The sequence below is a fragment of the Nyctereutes procyonoides genome, unplaced genomic scaffold (assembly GCF_905146905.1).
Source record: "Nyctereutes procyonoides isolate TBG_1078 unplaced genomic scaffold, NYPRO_anot_genome, whole genome shotgun sequence".
Classification (NCBI taxonomy): domain Eukaryota; kingdom Metazoa; phylum Chordata; class Mammalia; order Carnivora; family Canidae; genus Nyctereutes; species Nyctereutes procyonoides.
In genome coordinates this window covers 21,725,773-21,743,078 of record NW_026575036.1, presented here as the reverse complement: position 1 = coordinate 21,743,078, position 17,306 = coordinate 21,725,773, and the positions used below count along the sequence as shown (strand labels likewise).

The window sequence follows — 17,306 nt, the reverse complement described above, 5'->3', positions numbered from 1 at the left end:
CCCACAAATTCCATAACCTACTCAAAACAGACCAATTTTTTGAAAGATGAAATCTGCCAAAATTCACACAAGAAAAAATAGACAATATGAATAGGGCCTGTATCTATTAAAGAAATCAAATCAATAATTGATGGCCTTCCAAAAGAGAAAGCACCAGGCCAATAGGTTCACTAGTGAATTTCTACCAAACATTTAAGGAAGAAATTATGCTAGGTCTCTATATTCAGAGGATAGAAGCGGAAGGAGTACTTCCTAACTCATTCTATGAGGCCTGGATTACCCTAATACCAAAATAGACAAGGACATTATAGGAGAAGAAAACTACAGACCAATATCTCTCACAAACATAGGTGCAAAAATCCTCAACAACATATTTGCAGATTGAACCCAATAATATGTAAAAAGGATTATATATCACAGGCAAGTGGAATTTATCCCAGGTATGATAGGATTGTTCAACATTTGAAAATACATTAATTGAATCTGTCATATCAACAAAAAGGTAAAATCACATGATTATATGAGTAGATGTAGAAAAAGAATTTAGCAAAATGGAACAATGGCTCATGATAAACATTGTTAGAAAAATAGATATAGAAGGGAACTTCCTCTACCTGAAAAGGAATATCTATAAAAAATCTACAGCTGGGATACCTGGGTGACTCAGTAAGTTAAATCTGACTCTTGATTTAGGCTCAGGTTATGACCTCAGGGTCATGAGATCAAGCCCCATGTCAGGCTCCATGCTCAGCACAGAGTCCACTTAAGATTTTCTCTCTCTCCCTCTCAATCTGCCCCATATTCTCCTGCTCACACTGTCTCTATAAATAAATAAGTAAATAAATAAATAGGGCAGCTCCGGTGGCGCAGGGGTTTAGCACCACTGGCAACCTGGGGTGTGATCCTGGAGACCGGGGATTGAGTCCACGTCGGACTCCCTGGGGCAAGGATAGTCTTTTCAACAAATGCTCCTGGAACAACTGGACATCCACATGGAAAAAATGAATGTAGACACAGACCTTGTACCCTTCACAAAAACTAGCTCAAATAGATCATAAATCTAAATGTAAAATACAAAACTATAAATCTTGTAGAATATAAAATAGGAGAAAATCTAGATGACCTTGGATATGGTAATGCCTTTTTAGATACAACACCAAAGATTCATGAAAGAAAAAACTGATAAGCTGTATTTTGTTAAAATTAAAAACTTTAGCTCTTGAAAAGACAATATCAAGAGAATTATAAGATAGGCCACAGACTAGGAGAATATATTTGCAAAAGACACATCTCATAAAGAAAGGACTATTATTCAAAATATACAAAGATCTCTTATAACTCAACAATAAAAAAACAACCCAATTTAAAAACGGACAAGAGACCTGAATAGATATTACCAAAGAAGATATGTAGATGGAAAGTAAGCATTTGAAAGGATCTTCAACATCATATGTCATTTGGGAATTATAATTAAAACAAGAATTAGATACCACTATACATCTATTAGAATGGTCAACATCCAACACACTGACATCACCAATTGCTGACAAGAATGTAGAACAACAAGAACATTCATTCACTTCTAGTGGGAATATAAAACAACCCTACTTTTGAAGATAGTTTGGCAGTTTCTTATAATCCTAAACATCCTTACCATGCAATCCAGCAATTGTGCTTTTTGGTATTTACCTAAAGGAGTTGAAACTTATGCAGCAAAATATGCATGTGGATGTTTATAGCAGCTTTACTCATAATTTCCAGAACTTGGAAGCAATTGAGATGTTCTTCAGTAGGTGAATAGATAAACTGTGCTACATCAAAACAATGGAATTTTATTAAATGCAAAAATAAATGATTTATTACACCATGAAAAACATGGAGGAAGCATAAATGCATACTACTAAGTGAAAGAACCCAATCTGAAAAGATTATATACCTTATGATTCTAGCTATATGACATTCTGGAAAAGATAAAACTGCAGAGACATTAAGTCTTTCATGAATAGACACACAAAAATCCTTAACAAAATGTTAGTAAATTAAGTCTGACAATACAAAAAGGATAAGACATCATGATCAAATAGAACTTTTCCTATGAATGCAAGGTCAACTAACATTGAAAAATAAATCCTTTGCTGTGCAAAAGCTTCTTATCTTGATGAAGTCCCAATAGTTCATTTTTGCTTTTGTTTCTTTTGCTTTCGTGGATGTATCTTGCAAGAAGTTACTGTGGCCAAGTTCAAAAAGGGTGTTGCCTGTGTTCTCCTCTAGGAGAGAAATCTCACAGAGGAAGACATAGACATGGCCAACATGCACATGAGAAAATGCTCTGCATCACTTGCCATCAGGGAAATACAAATCAAAACCACAATGAGATACCACCTCACACCAGTGAGAATGGGGAAAATTAACAAGGCAGGAAACAACAAATGTTGGAGAGGATGCGGAGAAAAGGGAACCCTCTTAAACTGTTGGTGGGAATGTGAACTGGTGCAGCCACTCTGGAAAACTGTGTGGAGGTTCCTCAAAGAATTAAAAATAGACCTGCCCTACGACCCAGCAATTGCACTGTTAGGGATTTACCCCAAAGATTCAGATGCAATGAAACGCCGGGACACCTGCACCCCGATGTTTCTAGCAGCAATGTCCACAATAGCCAAACTGTGGAAGGAGCCTCGGTGCCTATCGAAAGATGAATGGATAAAGAAGATGTGGTTTATGTATACAATGGAATATTACTCTGCCATTAGAAACGACAAATACCCACCATTTGCTTCAACGTGGATGGAACTGGAGGGTATTATGCTGAGTGAAGTAAGTCAATCGGAGAAGGACAAACAGTGTATGTTCTCATTCATTTGGGGAATATGAATAATAGTGAGGGCGAATATAAGGGAAGGGAGAAGAAATGTGTGGGAGATATCAGAAAGGGAGACAGAACATAAAGACTCCTAACTGTGGGAAATGAACTAGGGGTGGTGGAAGGGGAGGAGGGCGGGGGGTGGGGGTGAATGGGTGACGGGCACGGAGGGGGACACTTGACAGGATGAGCACTGGGTGTTATTCTGTATGTTGGTAAATTGAACACCAATAAAAATTAATTTATTAAAAAAAATAAATCAATAAAATTCACCATATTAATGGAAAAAGAGGAAAAAAATATCCTTTCAATACATGCACAAGAGGCCTTTGACAATATTCAACATATATTCATGATAGTATCAGCAAAGTAGGAATGGTAGAGAGCTTTCCCAAATGGATAAAGAGTATCAACAAAAAAAACCCTACAGCTACTATTTAATGGTGAAAAGTTGGATTGTTTTTCCTGGCACTAGGAGCAAATTGCTTGCCTTTACCAATCTATTCAATATTGAACAAAGGTGCTAGTCATTGATGAAAGGCAGAATAAAAAATGGAAGGCATAAAAAGCAGACAAGAAAATGTAAAATTGTCCCTATTTATTGATGCTTTCTTTGATTATTTATGTATAAAGTCCAAGAAAATGTACAGAATGTTTACTAGAGGTAACAAATGAATTTTTTAGCAACGTTACAGAATACAGCAAAAGTCTGTGGTATTTTTCCAAACTTGCAGCAAACAATTGGAAAACAAAATTTAGGGCAGCCCGGGTGGCAGTAGTTTAGCTCTGCCTTCAGCCCAGGGCCTGATCCTGGAGACCTGGGATGGAGTCCCACGTCGGGCTCCCTGTGTGGAGCCTGCTTCTCCTTCTGCCTGTGTCTCTGCCTCCCTCTCTCTCTCTCTGTGTCTCTCATGAATAAATAAATAAAATCTTTAAAAAAAGAAAAAGAAAAACAAAATTTAAAAAAATCTATTCTGAGTAACACCCAAGTCCACCTCTCTAAAACTTAAAAAATCTGGGAATAAATGTAAAAGAAAATATCCAAGACATCTACATTGAAAACTACAAACATTTCTGAGAGAAATGTAAGAAATACTACACAAATGTAGATATAATGAAGATTCAGCATTCTTCAGATGGCCAATATTCTTTTAGGGTATTGACTGGTACAATCAATGCAATCCACATTCCAATTTGCTATTTAGTAGAAACTGACAGACTTTTCTTTAAGCTTCCATGGAAACACAAAGATCTGGTGTAAACAAAGCAATAATAATAATAAATAAAAGAACAAAGTTGGAAAATTTACCCTACTAAATTTTAAGACTTACTATTGTTTGCCATTGGAGATAAAATGAACAGATCAGTAAAACTAAACAAGGTATCTAGAAACATAGCTATACATACAAACCAGTGGATTTATGAAAAAGGTGACAAGGCAATTCAATGGGGAAAGCCTTTTCAAGTAATGGTGCTGGATTGTCTGAAGGGGAAAGTATAATCAACTTTACTATGCATTATACATAAACATTAGTTCAAAAATAATCTAAATACAAAATCTAAAATGATAAAATTTCTAGAAGAAAATAGGAGGAAATGTGGGTGAGGCATTTCTTCTTTATTAGAACACAAGAACACAAGGGCAGCCCCGGTGGCTCAGCGGTTTAGCGCCTGCCTTAGGCCCAGGGTGTGATCCTGGAGACCCGGGATTGAGTCCCATGTCAGGCTCCCTGCATGGAACCTGCTCCTCCCTCTGCTTGTGTCTCTGCCTCTCTCTCTCTCTCTGTCTCTCAATAATAAATAAATAAATAAATAAATAAAAATCTTTTAAAAAAAAACACACAAGAACATGAGTCATAAAAGAAAAAATTTTGATAAATTGGATTTAATCAAAATTCAAAACTTTGCTCTTCAAAACACACAATGAAGAAAATCAAAAGGCAAGCTACAAACTGGTAGAAATGATTGCAACACATATCAGACAAGAATTGTTATCAGCATATACAAAGAACTTTCACAAGTAAATAATGAGAGGAACAGCCTAATTGAAGCTGAAAGAGTGCTTGAAGTTATTAGTCATTACAGAAATGTAAATTGAAACCATAATGACAAAAAAAAACCATAATGACATACCACAACCCACATATTCGAATGTCTAATATTTTAAAAACAGACCATTTTAAGTGTTGGTGAGGATGTGGATCAAAGGAGATTCTCGTCTACTGCTGCAGAGGATGGAAAATGGCAAAACCACTGGAACGATTTGGCACTTTCCTTAAATGAACATTTAAGTCCTTTCCAGTCCTCCACATGCCATATGACCTGATCTTTTCATGCCTAAGATGACACTCAACAAAAAAAAGGAAGTATATGTTCACATAAAAACTTTTCCATGATGATTCGTAGCAGCTTTATCTGTAAATGTCCCAAACTGGAAACAACCTAAATACTCATCAAAAGAATGGATCAACAAAGTGTTGTATACTAGAGAATGGATGCTACTCAGCAGTAAGAAGAACATATGAATCCACACAACCACACCAGTGAATTACAGAATCATCAGGCTGAGTAAAACAAGCTGGACATAAAGGATACATAGTCCACGAGTCTATTTGTATACAGTCCTCAATAATGCAAACCTCTCTGTAGGGACAGACAACTCGATGATTGCCTCAAGACAGAATGGAGGGAGGGATGGATCCCAAAGAGGCAAGTGGATACTTTTTGGAGGTGATGAAAATGTCCTTTTTCTTGATTGTGGTGAGGGTTCATAGGTGTATACTTACGTCAAAACTTTTCAAATTATAAACTTTAAACATATGAAGTTTATCCACTTCATTTATATCTTAATATAGTTATTAAAAAAAAGCCAATATGGATGGACATTCCCTATTGTTCTACACTAAGTGAAAATAAAATGTATTTTCCTTGGAGAATGAAATAGAACTTGATGCTACAAATATTTAATTTGACTTTCCTCTTCTAAAATATATATATATATATATATATTACTCCCCAATAGTTATATATATATATATATGTATATATATATATAATTGTTTATTCTGTGCATTAAATTGTAAGCCTCCTGGGAGGTAAGAACCATAACATTTGCATCTCTATCTTCCACTGGCCTTGCAGTGACTCTAATGCCTTTTTTATAAAAACATTTTTATTAGACTATAAAAGTGTTGGGCAGATTACCCATGCTTTCTGTTTAAGTTCTGTGGAAGATTGCTTCAAAGAGTGAAAATGTTTAAAACACATACTGAGATGATGTGGTTTTAAGCATTTAATGAAGAATTACTCAGAAACATATCAATGAAACAAAAATATATCTCTGCTAAGAAGACCAAGAGTATAGTCTCAGAACATGAACTTAAAAAAAAGCCTTTCAACTGAAACACACAGACACACACACCACTTTTATCTTTGCAATAAACGAAAAAGAGAATCATAAATTGGAGCCCCTCACACTGTATTTAAAAGAAGCCTACAATTAACTTTAGAACAAGTTACTTTATCCAGACTAACTGAGGGGTAAAAGCTTTGAAAAAACTCAGCTGTTTCAGTCAGTACTTTTCTGCATTTAAGTAATGGGACACGCTTAAAGATGCTCTGTTTCCTGCCCTACACCAAGAAAAACCCAGTTACTGCTTCTACCTCAAACCCTACCTCCCACCCTCAGCATATTTACTGACTTTGATTTCCAGTTGAGAATCTCTGAGTCACTTGAAATTTTCCCTGACAAATTTTTTGTTGTTATTTTTTGGCTGATAGTTTGTATTTGGAAATACATCTAATCCTGAAGAAACTCTGTAGCAGAATAATTTCCTTTTAATGCTGACTCTGGAGAAATTTTCCCTGTTTGTTGTTTTTTAACTCCTCTGCGTGGCAATGGACAGACTGAAGCTACTGGATTTGTCTCAAAACAGAGGGTATTTGTATACAGCTTTATTGGTACACAGTACATCAGACACTTCAAATTCCAAAGTGTTGTTATAATTTTTAAATAATACATTACTGAAATTTAGTCTTAGTGTAGAACATTCCAGTCCTCCACAAACATTTATGAGCTCCATTTTTTTCCGCTTATTAAACAGCAATCTTCCTGGCAATACATAATACTGTGCATCCTAGCCAAATAAACTACTGTCAGATGAAATTGGTTAAATTTAGTGCATATTTCATGCAAGGTTGCAAACAACTTTAATATGCACGTTCTGTAAATAAGATCATTTAATGTTAGCACGTGAAGCTTTGGTCATCTTGAATTTTTGAGTAGATTTGGAGATTTGTTAAGGTACTGTGCATTTTGGTTGCCATTAGATCTAGTGATATGATACACAGAGGCTTTTTTTTTTGCAGCTGTGGAAAGGATTACCAATAGTTTTCCCTGCCAACAGTTACCATCTGAAAGAACATGAAATACTGTAGTTCATTGCTCTGTGTGAACAGAATCATGTTATACTGAGTGCCTTGTAAAGAACTGTGATCTTTGAACTTTGGGAGTTGCTCAGGCTCTGCAGAAATGAAAGAGCAGTTAAATGGGAAAGTTTTAAAATCAGCACTGTGAAATAATTTTTCTAAAATAATTACACTGAAAGAGAAAAAAGGGAGGAGGGACATCCCTCCCATTCAATTCTCATTCTCTTGAGACTCAAAGAATGTGATTATAAAATTAAAACCTTAATTTTTCTATCAAACTGTAAGCATCTAGTTTGGAGTTATTAACAGAGCTCTTGCTGATACTTTCTATTTTCTTGGCTCCTCTCATTCATGTAGAAAGTATGAGAAAAGACAAGTAGCATGCTTGTGGGATTTGCTGCCAAGCAGCTTCTGTGAAACAGAGCAGAGAACTCTTGCCTCTCTAGTGAGGTCTCCTGGGTGTCCACATTATCTCCTGAAAATACACACTTTCTATTCTATGGAGTCCCAAGCTCATCACCGAAATTCAGTCTGGTTACTAGACGAGATTCTCTTCTGCCGGTGAGAAAATACTGCCTCACTTAGAATCCTCATAGACTACAAGCCCAACAGAAATTCGTCCCTTAAATCGATCTCATTTGTTCATAAAGAAGTAGCTATATTTATTCAGACAAGCAGTTTGAAAATGTTTCATCCCACTCCTCACCTCTTTCTCCTTTATGTATCTCCTTTTTCTCTTCATTTATTTTGTTTAAACCCCACTTTTATTTTCTTCTTTGAAGTCCTTTCCATGATGAATTATAGAACAAAGGATGTTTGAGTTGGATGGGATATTAAAGATCATCTAATCCAATATTCTCATTTCATAGTTGAAGAAATGAGGGTCTAAGACATGAAGTAACTCACCTATTATTGCTACATAGTGCCAGAGCCCAGGACTAGCTCTCAGAGTTCCCAACTTAATGCTCTTTCTGTCACACACTACTTGCTCTCAAGACACATATTCGTTTATTTATTTATTTAATTTCATTCATTCATTCATTCATTCATTTATTTACTTACTGTTGTTTGAGCTAGTTCTTTAATATAATTGAAAGGCATCAGTAATCTTGCTTGAAGCAACATTTCTTCACTGCTGGCTAGGATGCAGGGAATTTCCACCATTAGATCATCAAAGAGAAGGTCTACTGTTACTTATGAATGGACACTGGGTCCAACACAAAGATTTGCTCTATTTGAAACTCCTACAGTGATTTCGGCCAATGGGTATTTTACCCCTTGGTACTAACCCTTTGGCATTCCTTAATCCCAACTCATCCCATCAGCTACAAGGAGAATTGCAGTCACGCTTTCTGAGGATATAAGTTGCCAATTTTGAAGAATGCACAAGGGAATTTCTTATATTATACTTCCTAAGTATGTAGATTGCACAATGGTTTCAACAAAGAGATTTTTATGGGATACTATATTAATGGTTTAGAAGTAATTAGAAGGAAGGAAGGAAGGAAGGAAGGAAGGAAGGAAGGAAGATGAAAAAGGAAGGAAGAATGAAGGACAATGACCTAAGAAAGAAGAGAGTGAGAGACCAAGCCACTGAAAGTCTGAATACTACAAAATGTTATAGGCTTGAATTTTTCCCAACCTGTTATATAGCCAAGATGACAAGTTCAACAGGCAGATAGAGCCATATAAGATTTATCCAAACTAATAAAGGAGCTCAGAATTGAAATGAAGTTTCATTAGATTATCAAACAAGACTTTCCTGAATCCATAAGGATAAAAGGACTGAAATAGGAGTTCTTCTAAAATAAGAATAATCATATAGAGTGAGTAGAGACTTTATGAGTCCTAATAATTGCTAGAGGGTACATTTATCTGGTCCATAAGTGTCTTTTGGTCATAAATGAGTTTATGATTTCTCATTATTGTACCTCTTTAGGACAGGTTGGATGACAAGCATGGATTCCTACAGGATGGAGTCCAGTAAGGATGTCTTTGTCAATGCACATACTTTAAGCCTGACTTCCTTTCCCTTAAACTATATTGAGATAGACTCTGCTCACTTTCTTCTGAGACTTTCATTTTTAAAATATGTCATGATTGACAATCTTCCTTCAGTTTGATAAATTCTTTTTTTTCTTTTTTGCTTAGTATAATTTAATATAGTGCTTCTCAAACTTCAAAAGGTGGCAGGATCACAGAGGAATATTGTTATAATACAAAGTGCAATGCAGTATACCTATGTTAGAGCTCTAGATTCTGCATTTTTAAAAAGATTTTATTTATTTATTTTATTTATTTATGAGAGACACAGAGACAGAGACATAGGCAGAGGGAGAAGCAGGATCTCTGTGGGGAGCCCAATGTGGAACCTGATCTTGGGACTCCGAGATCACGCCCTGAGCCGAAAGCAGATATTCAACCACTGAGCCACCCAGGCACTTCTAGATTCCACATTTCTAACAAGCTCCCAGTTAGGTCAGTATAGGAGGTTCACAGACCACTCTGAGTTACAGTAAATTTAGTACTTTTAATCAAGTTACCCTTACCTCTTGTAGGCCTTAGAAGCCAGTTTATCTGTTTGATGTGTAAGTATCACTTTCTTTTGGGACTAACTATGAAGAATGTTAGGGTGATTTATTCCTACCCACGTAATTCTCCCTTGGTGCTCCCCACCACTAGCAAAGTTAAAGGTAAAGGACAGTCCAAAGAAAAAGGCCATTGGCTATGACTGCAGATAGGCTCAATATCTTGGGTTAGCTTTGGACATATCTATTATGGACAATGAAAGTTTGATAAAAATGTAGAAGTAACAACTCTAGAATTATATCAATGCTAACATGAGATGCATATTACCTACATTCTGAATGTTGAAGAAGTAGATAGCACATGAAGAGCCCATTCTAACAAGATAAAGTTTAGTAGATATAGAACCAAGTTTGTTGGCATTAACAGCTTTTTTCTGTTTTCTCAAGATTGTGTGCCAACTGGCAGATCTAAAATTCTACTGAATGTAGTAGATAAATCTGACTTTAGGAAGCTGGAAAACTAAAGTAAACATACCCAGACACCCTCTTCTGTCCATCACCTTTTATTTCTTGCACTCTGTAGTAATTTTTGCTCAGCTAGAGAAACCAGAAGAAGCTGAAATGCATGGCCAAAGGAGCCATCTGATAAAATACATCTCTGACTTATAGGAAACAGAGCAAAAGTATTTACTGTAGATTAGATCAATGTCATTCTATAACACGGCAAGTATCTTATCAAAAATATGGACTCACGGGTATGAAAGAAAGTTTGCTATATAAATTACATATGAAATGTTAAAAATACATGTTAGCTCTATTAAGTACATGATGAATCAGGTAATCAAGCAGTGAAGAAATATTTTTGAAAGTGTACTCTGAGTCGCTACCTTTTACTATCCTGGGATCTAAGGCTACTATAGTACATGTATTCAAGGAGGTATCTAGTGAGATAGTCACTCTTGAGATCGAGATAGGAAAAGAATGAGAGGTCCAGAATTGATGATATCAGAGATGGTGAAGGATGAGGAGGAAGCTAGGATCTCCAGTTTTGCTCTTGGTAACTGGGTGGATGGTGGTGACATTCGCTAGACAGAGTACACTGAAGGAAAAGCATATGGGAAGCAGGATTCATTCTGATATGGAGATGTTAAGTAGGACATATGTGGGAGATTTAGTACACATATGGGTCTGGAGCTTAAGTGAGAAGACTGGGTTGATAATATAGATTGGGAAATCATACATCTGTTGATACAACTGGAATCATGAAAAGAGAAGTTACTTCCCATGAAGAGTATGAGGTTGAGAACTAATGAGGACTGAAGGCTGAAATCCAGAATACCTACATTAATGGGATATTTAGAGAAAAATGCACATTTTATTTCTATAGAGATATTTTTTACATTTTGTATGTTGAATCACAAAATATTATAATTATATATTGTACATATATAGTATATATATACTATATACACACTCCTTGCTCCCCCATACTTTGATTCTTTTAAAACTAACTAGCACCAAATGACTCATTTTCTGTAAGTACATACAGCAGCAGCATCACAAACAACAGAATCAAAGTAGTAAGAGCTAGATAGGGCGACCCCAATTTGTCTCCCACCCCAGATTGGTGACATGTGTGGGCTGCTATTCCATTAGCCTTCACATCATTTCTGTAACAGGTGTCGAAGCAGCCATCAGGCAAGCTGACATTCTTCACTCAAGCACATGGGCTTACTCACTCTTGCGTTTTCCACTGGTGATTTTGTGTTTTCAAAAACAAAAATATTTTAAGGACATAAACATTTGTAGGCTGTTACCAGCTTATATTTATCAACCAACAGCAACAATCAAAGTTAAAAGTAATGAGGATGCCTATGAGTTAAAAGCAACAATGCTGTGTTTAGGAAGCTTTCATGCCTGAGATAAACTGAGCTAGTATTAGATCCTTGTGGGCAGTTTAGAATAATTCAGAAGCTGATAATGGAGAAGTGGGGAAATGATTGTAAAAGTAGATCAAAAGAGATAGGAGTAAGTAAAGATGCACTATGTCAACCATCAACTAATATGTGGTTATACCCTGAGAGTTAAAACAATTTTTTTTTCTTGTACTTTAGAAATACTTTAAGTGTATATTTGCTCTGCAGATTTAGTGCAGTGGTAAAGGGCGGGTCTCTGCTATTATCCTGGAACCATGCCAACAAAACAGGATGTTATTTTAAGATTAGGAGGACATCTTATTAATTTATTTTACTTCCAAATTGGGAAGAATACAGTGTAGCCTCTTACTCCCACATATTGAGGATAATTGCCATACACAGAATTATAACCATTCACATCAATTTGGCAAGTCTTACAACAACTAGAACAAGATGCGTTCTTTCAAATGGAAAGCAAAACTGAATAGTGTCCACTGAATAAATCCATGTCTCATATTTAATCTAAAAGCTAAGGTACAAATTTACTCTGGATCCAGGGGGTAAACAAATCATAGTCGATTCATAAAATTTCTGTGGCTGGACAGCCCTTCGCAATCTTTGGCAATAGCACAGCCAGTTTAAAAGTTATCCTGGGGATCCCTGGGTGGTGCAGCGGTTTAGCGCCTGCCTTTGGCCCGGGGCGCGATCCTGGAGACCCAGGATCGAATCCCACGTCGGGCTCCCGGTGCATGGAGCCTGCTTCTCCCTCTGCCTGTGTCTCTGCCTCTCTCTCTCTCACTGTGTGCCTGTCATAAATAAAATAAAAATAAAAAAAAATAAAAGTTATCCTGGCCATTTCCTCCTGTTCGTGCCATGACAGCTGTGCCTGTGTACCTCAAGCAAAGAGCAAAAGACTGAAAGAAAAGAGAGAGAACCGACTTGCTAACAAATACACTGTTTTATAAAGCTTGGGGATTATAACACAGTTACACCAAACCTGTCATGTCATGTTGCATGTGGACAATGGCACACACAACAATGCTCTGTGTTCCTTATAACAGCCAGAGAGCCACTTCTGCTGTCGTATTTTTTCTTAAAGTTGGAATAAGTTTTCCTTTTATATCACAGGATACGTAGTATGACCAGAAACTTTTATCTTAAAAGAAATTTTCTTTTCAGAGGATTTACAATGATCAAATAATTGTTTTAAAAATTACTTAGTTGTTCCTTGAGTGTTAAGTGGCTCACTTTACTACTTTGAAACATCGAAAAATGTTTACTACTTTGAAAGATTGGAAAATAGATATTGTCGTGAAATAAAAAGTGTTCTGCATAAATAAACCAGTTTTATCTAAAATGGTTTAAATATGCATACTTTAATTCTGTATTTTATAAGAGAGAATTTGTAGATCTAAATAAATTCTGGTAGTATCTTTAGCTTTGAACTTGAAGCACTTTCTCAGAGTATTTTGTTACTTTTTTACTTTGGGCGAATTTTTCTCTGCAGTTGCATTGTTATAGTCTGGCGAAGGCCAACGTATTCCATCCATTTTACTACACTGCCCAGAGTCCCTTGATGAGGTGGCAGCTGTTCTGCTGTAAGCTGGTGTGATGAGCATTCTGGGGCCAAGTGATCCATGTTTTAAAGGAGATACAATTTGGCCTATAAAGAAAAAAAACTTTTTATATTTGATATGATGTCTTTGTAAAGGGAGGATCCTCCTCCAACCCTCTCTGGAATTCTGGGAGTATGAGGCATATTTAACATTGTTTACTCTTATGTGAACAAATGAAGTAGACATCCCCCATCACCTATAATTTGAGCTATTTTAAATTCCACTCCATTTGGTGTATTATTTTTTTTAAGTACCTTATAGGTGAGGTGTTTGGAAGATATAGTACTTGTTCAGCAAATCAACTGAGATAAAAACATGACTTTAGGGATTTAAAATATACACTAGATGTTCACTTAAAAAATTGACAATCACTCTATTTTGACTTTACATATGCTTGCAAAATTCATTCTAACAAAGCTCTGCTTGACTGCTCTTGCATATGCAGATCGTTTTAGTGATAATACACCTTCTCTAAACTCTATATGCACATCGCAGCAAATAGTGTGTCAAATTTGAGGAAATTATAATTTTGTTTTTATGTCCTTTATATGAAATAAAAAGGAACAAATAGTTCTACATTTAATGAAAAAAGTGGAAATATAGATGTCCATACTCCAGGAGAAATCATTCCGAGTCATCTTTTTCTGTTCTCCCTTCCCTCCCCCTCCTCCTTCACCTTCTTCTTTTAAGATCTAAGTTGCCTTTTTAAGTGATTCATAAATAGGGGAGCATCCTCTCTAGCAAGTAGAAGGGAGCTCAGCAGAGTTGTATAAAAGGGAAGGTTTTTTATAGGCAACAGGGTGGAATAAGAAAGTTATTGGCAAAAGAAAAGATAGAATTGTCCCAGTCAAGGTCATCTTCTCTTAGGTGGAAGGGCAGAGGGTTTTATCAGGTGGATTACCTCATGTTCCTTTGAGGGATGGAGGGGGCCCGTATGACAGATACCTCATTGGTGCTGATCAGAATATTTCTGGCTGACCATCTAAGACATATTTCTGGGGGAGGCTGAAACTGCAGTTAGGTTAGGTGTTAAGTCATGGTTTGGTGGCTTGGGCTAAGCAATGCCATTTGAGGCCTGTGATTTTGTTTTGTTTTGTTTTTGACAATTGCCCCCTTTAGATCAGATTCTCAGCTTCACTGAGAGGAGTAATAAAAATGTAAGGCATTAGGGCCACTGTCAGCTCTCGCTCTCTAGTTCTTATAGTTTTTATTGGATAGTCACAGGCCAGGAATATTTTTGTGTTGAATCCCTGTGATACCCACAGGCCACAACTCAAGGCCACAATCCTGTCAACCGTTCTTCTTACTTCTCCTCTGTTCCAGTCTCAGGGAAATCATCAGCTTGGTAGTTAGTGGCTTCGAATCTGCATTTAAAACTTTTGAGAGAATACAACACACCGGGAACATTATTATGATAACTATAAGCAAGATAATTCCCAAAGTTGTTGTTGTTGTTGTTTTTAAATTCATGAGAGACAGAGGCAGAGGCAGAGGGAGGAGAAGTAGGCTTCATGCAAGGAGCCTGATGTGGGACTCGAGCCTAGAACCCCAGGATCATGCCCTGAGCCAAAGGCAGATGCTCAACCACTGAGCCACCCAGGCATCCCATTCCCAAAGTTTTTAATGCACGTTAGAGCCATAGTCTCCAAGACCCAAACCAATCAAAGAAAGATCCCATTGAAGGAGTTTCCCTTTCAAGCCTTCTTAGTGATTTTATGCAACTGAGTTTTATTTTATGCAACTCTCTCTTCTGGAGAGTTAATCCAGATACAGTAGATGGTGTTAGCTATAACTGACTTCCTCCTGCTTTTCCACTAAAAGATAATCAAAGGCTATTCTATTATCAAGAACTTTGGCCAGAGTCTAAGGATTTTTATGGTGCAGCTAGTCCTTTAGCAGTGGATTCTACAATTTCAGGACTTAGAAAGTTCCTGAGCTGAGCCTCGCTTACATTTATCCCTAACTAGGATGGCAGGGACCTGCCCAAAGGCATGCATCCTGAATCATGAAAACCTCCTTCAGTAGGTTTATTCAAATTTGACAGTGTAAATTCAAGGGAATCAACCAATGAGATCTTTTAGTTGGCTTATGAAAACTTAGAGGCACAGTTAGATTTTCTCTTAGCCTGAAATAAAAGGCTAATTTCCAGAGGCTTCCCCCAATCCACTCTAGCAATGGTCCAAGAAATGTGGATGAGAGTGTTATCTTTCCAGGCCAGTTTCAGAATAAAAGAAATGAAGGAGAAAGCATTTCATGTTTAGTTGAAGTATGAAGTCTTGATTTGTGGTCTTGAAAGGAAGCAGTTTATTGTCTTTATTCTATGTTGGCTATTTCCTCTCTTCCTCATCAGTTTGATTCAGAGGTCTCCAGCATCTATACAGGACCAGGTGTGAGGTGGAGCCTTCTTCAGCTCTGAGATGTGTAGCCAAGCCTTTGTTATTTAATGAGAGAAAACAATGGAAATGTAGATGTCCATAACCCAGGGCAATTATACAAGGAAAACTGAGATACACAGTCTTCTTGATTCTACCTTTGTGTTGCCCTTTTAGACATGGCAAATATTACTCACCTTCTTATCTGTCATGGTATCCCAAGAGAGGACAACTAAATGACCCCTTTCTCATTTCCATTTCACTTTAATGTCTTTTTACTTCTATGTTAATATTCTATTTATGTTTCAGATTACAATTATATTTTAAAAGGGTTTTTGCCAAAATTGGGCAGCTAATCTATAAAGAACTAGATGTGAAATGTCTATAGCATCATATTTTTGCTATTTATACCAGTGGGTAATTTAATTGCAAGAAACATCCCTCAAATATGAAGCACGGTGGGTCAAAGCACATTCTGCATCCATTTGTACACATGTACCAAAACAAAATCTTTGTTTCTCATTAGATATTCTTAATTATGTTACCAGCATTTATAACTATCCGAAATTATTTCATTACTTTTTGGTTTATTATTTGTCTCCTATGACAAATATGTAAATGGCAAGAGAGTAGGGGCTTCTGATGATCTTGTCCACTACTGTATCCCAGGGGGCTGTATCTCTAGCATCTGACACAGATAGGATAAATAAATATAAATATGATAAAAATAAATATAAATAATAGTGAATATCAGTTGAATGGATCAATAAACAAGTAAATAAATGAATCAAGGAATGAATGGTATCCAGATATCTAGATATTTAGATCTTCCTTAAAACCATTTCATTTTATAGTTGGGGAAACGAAGTCTGAAGGTCTGAAGGAGGTAAAATAGTTCACAGCAAGCTACTTGGGAAATTAACGGTATAACTGGGACTAAAATATGGTCTCCTAATTCCTGGGTTAGTGTCCTTTTAGATGTAATTCAATTAGATTATGGATGGCAGTGGTTTTTGGTTTGCAGATGGTAGAAATTCCTTCTCACATCATTGGTCTGACTAGAGATCCTAATTAGAATACATTATAGTAATTAGAAATGACTGTACATTAATATAAGTACATGGAGAAATAGTGAATAAAAATACAAGTTCAAATGTATACCCTAAAACAACTATATACAATGTATTTATGTCAGTTAATAGGAGCCAATGGTTATAAGTTGATTTTTTCTATTAAACTGAAATTAATAAAAGTTTATTATTTTTTTAAAATTTTTTTAAAGCTTATTCTTATTTTAACTCTAAGAAATTCTGACACTGAGTTTTGAAAATTCATGATCTCTTTTGCTCCTTTCCTCTCTGACCTGGTAGCATTCTGAATATCAATCTGTTTTAGACTTCCTTCTATCAATGCTCTTGCTTCTTTTTTGAGAATGTGAACTTCTAGGGTTGTTTTAAATATTATTTGGGGGATCCCTGGGTGGCGCAGCGGTTTAGCGCCTGCCTTTGGCTCAGGGCGCGATCCTGGAGACCCGGGATCGAATCCCACGTCGGGCTCCCGGTGCATGGAGCCTGCTTCTCCCTCTG

The 17,306-nt window shown here is 36.5% G+C and overlaps 1 long non-coding RNA gene across 1 annotated transcript in view; it reads left to right on the top strand.

Moving 5' to 3' along the window:
* LOC129505618 (uncharacterized) overlaps positions 1-17,306 on the top strand; it is a 78,046-nt gene that overhangs the window by 54,774 nt on the left and 5,966 nt on the right. The window lies entirely within an intron of this gene.